The sequence below is a fragment of the Parasteatoda tepidariorum genome, chromosome 2 (genome assembly GCF_043381705.1).
Source record: "Parasteatoda tepidariorum isolate YZ-2023 chromosome 2, CAS_Ptep_4.0, whole genome shotgun sequence".
NCBI lineage: Eukaryota > Metazoa > Arthropoda > Arachnida > Araneae > Theridiidae > Parasteatoda > Parasteatoda tepidariorum.
In genome coordinates, this window is record NC_092205.1 from 20,390,107 (window position 1) to 20,396,106 (window position 6,000).

Sequence of the window (6,000 nt, forward strand, 5' to 3'; positions counted from 1 at the left end):
AACGATCGCCAAATAGCAACATTGTTCAAGTTTGCTCACAACCTTCTCCCAAAAATAGCGAAATAGTATCGTCGCATACCACGTGATGAAGGCGGAGCCAAGTGCCAACTCCTGGTGAACGAGCTATAGTATGCAGATATCAAAAACCACCGCATCAAGCATCGGGGTATCAGAGATTGAGATGCATCGTCTTTACGTTAAACAACTATGTAATAGCGGGTTCGATTCCGGCCGAAACCCATATTACAACGGTTTTGTTCTTTATTAATTTCGTTCATAAATTAAAAAATTTCTTTGTATGCACATCTAATAATTATAAAATTTAAGAACAAGCAGCATAATTGTTTGAAGGATATTACGGATTTGGTTAAAATGGTGTCATTTGCAAAAAAACGAACATGATGCATCAGACAAACGGTTTCAGACGGGTATTGCGAGAAAATATCAGAAGTTATGGTGGAAATTAAACTCACTACCTTCAGACCTATTAGCTGTTTTAGCAAGGTCACGAAGGTATGTGTATAACAAATAATTAGCCATTTGTAGGCCATTTGCTTTCTAGTACCTGTTTCCTAATGACTTTGGGGCATAAATCTGTGACCACTTTTATCATTAGCCCTGTAATAGTACGGCATAACCACTGAATGTCAAGGGGCCTCCTTGGCCAAGCGGTATCAACCGCCAAACGCTCTGCAGTAAAGGGGTAGTGTGTTCGAATCCCGTAAAACCCTGGACGGATCTTCGTCCTGCCATTTTCTAAATTGTCCTATCTGTCTTTCTACTTGACAAAGGCTTATGAACCGCATTTATAAAATGGATCACAAAAGCCTGCACGTCTGCGTTCTAATAAGTAAAGAAATAAAGGGTTCTTTGGTTCCTCTATTTGCGTAACAATTGAGCTACCCAATGAACTATTGGCGACGATCTAGGAAGTATCCTTGAAGATGATCCAAACACAACATACATACTTCACATCCCTTTTTTTTTTACAAAGAGGACACATTCACACACCATCCATCCGTCTGCAGATCGTGATTTTGGTGTGAACCAAAGCATGATCAATCTCCTATCCAGTATATCCAAAGGTATTGATTTGTTATGGGAACTTGGAGGACCTTGCGACCCCACAGATTTATCGCGCACAAGTCGCCATATTGTCTTCGGTCGGTGGGGATTGAACTCACGATCTCTCGGACATTTGACCCACTCCCAACCTGCCAGGCTATATCCTCCCAAGAAAAAAAATTAGGGGCTTCACTGGCAGAGCATTATCACCCACCAAACACTGTGCGAAGCTTAGAAGTAGTGGGTTTGAATCCCGCGGTCATCCTGGATGCTGTCCTTCTGTGTATTGTGTTATCCGTCCTACTTGATCAGGTTTATTAGCCTTATATGAAAAAACAAGCCAATGCATGTTGTTGCTGTTGCTGTTGTTGTTAATTTACGTCGCACTAGAGCTGCACAATGGGCTATTGGCGACGGTCTGGGAAACATCCCGGAGGATGATACGAAGACATGCCATCGCAATTTTGATCCTCCGCAGAGGGTATGGCACCCCCGCTTCGGTAGTCCGACGACCTGCGCGCGAAGTCGAGCACTTTACGGTAGCACAGTTTAACGAGGACCAATACCGCATACCCTCGGTCCCTACGCAGACTGATCCAAGTGGTCACCCACCCGCACACTGACCGTAGCCAGTGATGCTTGACTTCGGTGATCTGCTGGGAACCGTGTCTTAATGATCAGTCTACTGCGAGACCCAATGCATGTTGTACCAATAAATAAAAAATAAATTCGTCTCAATATTGATGTGGCGCATTTTTGATGCGAACTGACAGAAACGGTCTGTTTTTGCCTGAAGTTTTTGTTTTTAAATTTGAGATCTACAAAGACTAAAATTGCAGTATCTAATGTAATAAAATGTAAGTAATTTTCCGTCTCTGATATAAATAAATCAATTCTTAAAAAAATCCTTTTAATACTTTCCTTACCACCTTTTTAACAAAAAATATTCTTTTTTGAAATATAATTGAAAAAGTTTTTTAATAAAAGTATTATGCTCTTGGTTAGTTAAAGTTTTTTATGTACTCAAGTGTTTACTAAGTAATTAACTGAAAGATTTTGCTAGCGGAAATATATTTTATATTGAATAAATAAATCAATAAGCAAATATATCGATCTATGAAAAATGTGAAGCTTTTTCTTTATGCATATAATATTTCCCAAAATTTGCTGTTTTATTCTGTTCGAATCAGAAAGATAAGGTTTTGTTATGGAAATTTCATGAAAAATTGTAATTGAATATTTTAAAAGAAGAACATATTATGAGACATATTAGTAAATTTAAAAAACCCTGTCAGAAATTATATTGATCTATCATGTGATTATTCACAAAATGATCGAGAAAAACAAATTAAGCCCGTACACTTAATTAAAACAAAATGATAAATATTTCAAAATTACACTTAATATGATGTTTGTTCATTCAGCAATATTAATTCACTTGGCTTCATTTAATTTTATAAGAACTGTTGAAAAGCTGACCCAATGTTAAGGTTTGTGAATACCAGTGTTCAACTCCGTAGCCTTCTAATTTTGAACCCAATCCAGAGGACAAGGAAAGTCCTGGATCAAGTATTGCTAAAAATTTGCCTTTGTGAAGGATATTTTGATTGAACTAACCCGCATCTGCGTTACATGGAGAGGAAACCTCGAAAACCTCCCACGGTTAGCCTGACAGCAAGAAAACTCTAACCTATGATACGTCTACCACGGAGGACATTTTTACGTCAGCACTGAGATCTGTGCGAGCCGGGGGCTTAATTTGTATCAACCAGTCATTGCTGAGATTCGAACCCGGTTTACCTCATTGGAAGGTGAGTGCTCTATTCCCTGAGCCACCGCGACTCTAATTCACTTAATTGGCACATTTGAAGCTTATTCAGTTCTTTAGTTTTCTCACAGTCCTATTGTTGTCGATTTTCCTAAAGCAAACTTTAACGTAAATCGCCTTAAAGCGGTGCTCAGTGATCGCAATCTTCATAAATCGCTTTATACAGGCTGTTCCATAATGACAGCTTTTATAAATCACTTTATATAAAGTGTTCCATCATGTCAGATCTTGAAATATATGTTTAGAAACCATGATAAATGAAGTAAAAAAAAACCCTTTAGGGTTACATCTTAATATTTAAGCAATTGCTGTAAAAATCATATAAATCATTATTGAAGAAGGCGGGATTATGAACCTTCAAAGCCAGTTTGGTTGCCGCATGAAACTTGAAGTTGTTCCTAACAGTCAATTTTCCATTCCTCTTAGTGTTTCCTGCGGAAACTAATTTCAATATTTTTATTTCCGCCTTCCACAATCGAGATTTGTCAGATTTTATTTTATATTTATTATTTTTTACCAGCTTACGCATTGATTTCGAAACTTTATGTGTATACTTTTCTTTTAGCAAAGATTATAAATCATATAAAAGGTGGTGCATTGCGGAATTCATTAGGACCAATTTCTTTCAGTAATTATTATTACACTTGGTCTGCTACTTATTATAGTTACTTAAACGCAAAAGGGGTCACAGTACCTAAAAAATGACCAAAACATCGAAAAAATTTTTATTGCTTTTAATAAAACTTCAAATTATTTCAAGTGCACTGGCAAAAAATCATCTCTATCAACATTTTTAAAAAAGTTATGAATGATTTTAGATTTCCCTAATGCAGAAACTTGCTCAGCAGACAAACTTTAAAGTGCTTTTTCTCATAGGTGATTATTTTGAGTTTTAATCTTAATTCCCTAAGGAATTTTTTAAGATAAAGTAAACTTTTTTTTATCTTAAACATAATACACTTAGTTAAACTGTGCATGGAATAAGCATTTTATGAGATATTACAATTTTTACAGCATGTTATACATATCTAACAGGAATTTTTAACCTTTTTCTGCTACGTTTTTACAAAATAATCTATAAAAATTATTTTAATTGTTATTTCAAAAAATGAATGCGCAAAATTGTTAAGATGAATATTGTAATCACTAAGAAAAAAAGCATTTTTTTAAAATAAGTTAAAATAAAAAAGATCTGGGGATTTAAAAATTTGAATTTGAATTTTTTTTTAAATTTTAAAAAAATTAATCAGTTTAATTAGTTTTTGAAGATGAATTACTGATTATAAGTTAAATGATCATGTAAAGCACCCACAAAATGAATGATTATACCTTTATTTAAAGAAATTTCTGCAAAGGTACTGTGACCCCTTAACGCAAAATGCTAAAACAACTGACAATTTTATGACGTTTTATTTTCATCAGCTGTATTTCAAATTTTCAAGAATTTTTTTTTTCCAGGTGGAATCAAATTTGGTACTCTTTGCTGCTGCTGCTCAAGGCTGCTCCGGCAGGATTTTTTGTTGCTTTAACGGCTACTGAAGCTATCAGAGAGTTGAAACTTTACATAGGAGACACTATTGAAATCAATACCATGATCACGGCTACTTTATTCATTACATACATAATATACATTATGACGAGTGCCTTCAGCTTGGTGTTGAGGATTTACTTCATTTTGTTTACAACCGCTATATCTATCTCTATTTATAAAAACTGGAATTTTAGAACAAGGTTTTTCTTCCATTGGATGCACTTGTTTAGCTTTTGGGCAATAAGAAACATTCTACTGCATTATCTGTTGATTCCAAAATCAGATTTGCAGTTAATATTTATTCTATCTCCATGGATATTTACATCCTTCACCGCAGATGTCTAAATTGGAATACAATGAATTGATCTGATCGATATCTCAGTGGATCAACATGTAGGGCTTTTTCATCTTAAAATTGGACTCTCTGTGTCATCTAATTACCGTAAAATCCTAGTATACGATGCATGCTTAATTTGATTTTGAAAAATGTCGCCAACAAATGGAATGATACATTGACCATTGTCGCGAAAATGTTGGTATACCGGGATGTAGCACAACCTTAAGACGACATCGGTGTAGGGTATACGTTGAAAATGTACACCGGATAGTGGTACTAAACGAGAAAAAAACTATATCTAACCAACTATGTCGAACCAAATCTACAACTACTGATTCCAAACATTATGGCCTTTTTAAATGTCACCAAATCCACCGCGTAACGTATACTAGGATTAAGCTAAATTACCTCTCTGATACTTTAGGAGCAGATGACAAGACATTTAAGTTTTACAAAAATCTAAAAATTTTATTTCATGAATGATTTTTAGTCAAATTTTTATCATATGATGTTGGATTATCAACTGTGCTTTTAAGTAAACTATATAAACTATATATATATACTAAATGTTATTGCATTATGCATGAAAACCATTTTGTTGTGTGCTTTGCATGTGTATTTCTGTTAATAAATTTAAACAGTACACTTTTTACCTAACTTATTTTCAGAATGTCATTGCTTATTGTACGATGTAATTTTAGTTGTAACACGCTTCACTTAAAGTACGGAACCATGATTTTTGAAATAAATATTTTATAATATAGGATATTGTTTTGAAGATTTTTTCTTACTTATATCATATGGTAAGTGCCACATCGCAGTGGCCAGTTTGAAAAAATCAGACGATCTGTTAATATTATCTATGTTATTTATGTTGTTAATTTGTCGTTCGATTTGATAGCATCGCAGTAGGCGAATTAAGAGTGATTTTACACCAAAGAAATTAAAAATAAAGCCGACATCTTATAATTCCAATAACTTATAAATCCTCAATATTTCTTTAACAAGCTGAGTGAGTCAAAAATGAAGAAAATAAAAGTTAGGTTGAGGTGTTGTACGAGAATCTTAGCATCTATCTAGTCATTTATCAATCCGAATGGGTCTCGCAGTGGATTGATCGTTCTTACACGGTTCACAGTAAAACACCGAAGTTAAGCATCACTGGTAGCGGTCAGTGTGCGGCTGGGTGACCACTTTCATCAACCTGCAAAGCGACTGCGGGTGTGCAGTATCGGTCCT

The 6,000-nt window shown here is 34.8% G+C and overlaps 1 long non-coding RNA gene across 1 annotated transcript; it reads left to right on the top strand.

Moving 5' to 3' along the window:
• Positions 1-1,744: 1,744 nt before the first annotated feature.
• Positions 1,745-5,527, top strand: LOC107438496 (uncharacterized). Its single transcript, XR_001583381.3, has 2 exons — positions 1,745-1,922; positions 4,352-5,527. It is a non-coding gene; the product is annotated as an uncharacterized lncRNA (long non-coding RNA).
• The last annotated feature ends 473 nt before the right edge of the window (positions 5,528-6,000 follow it).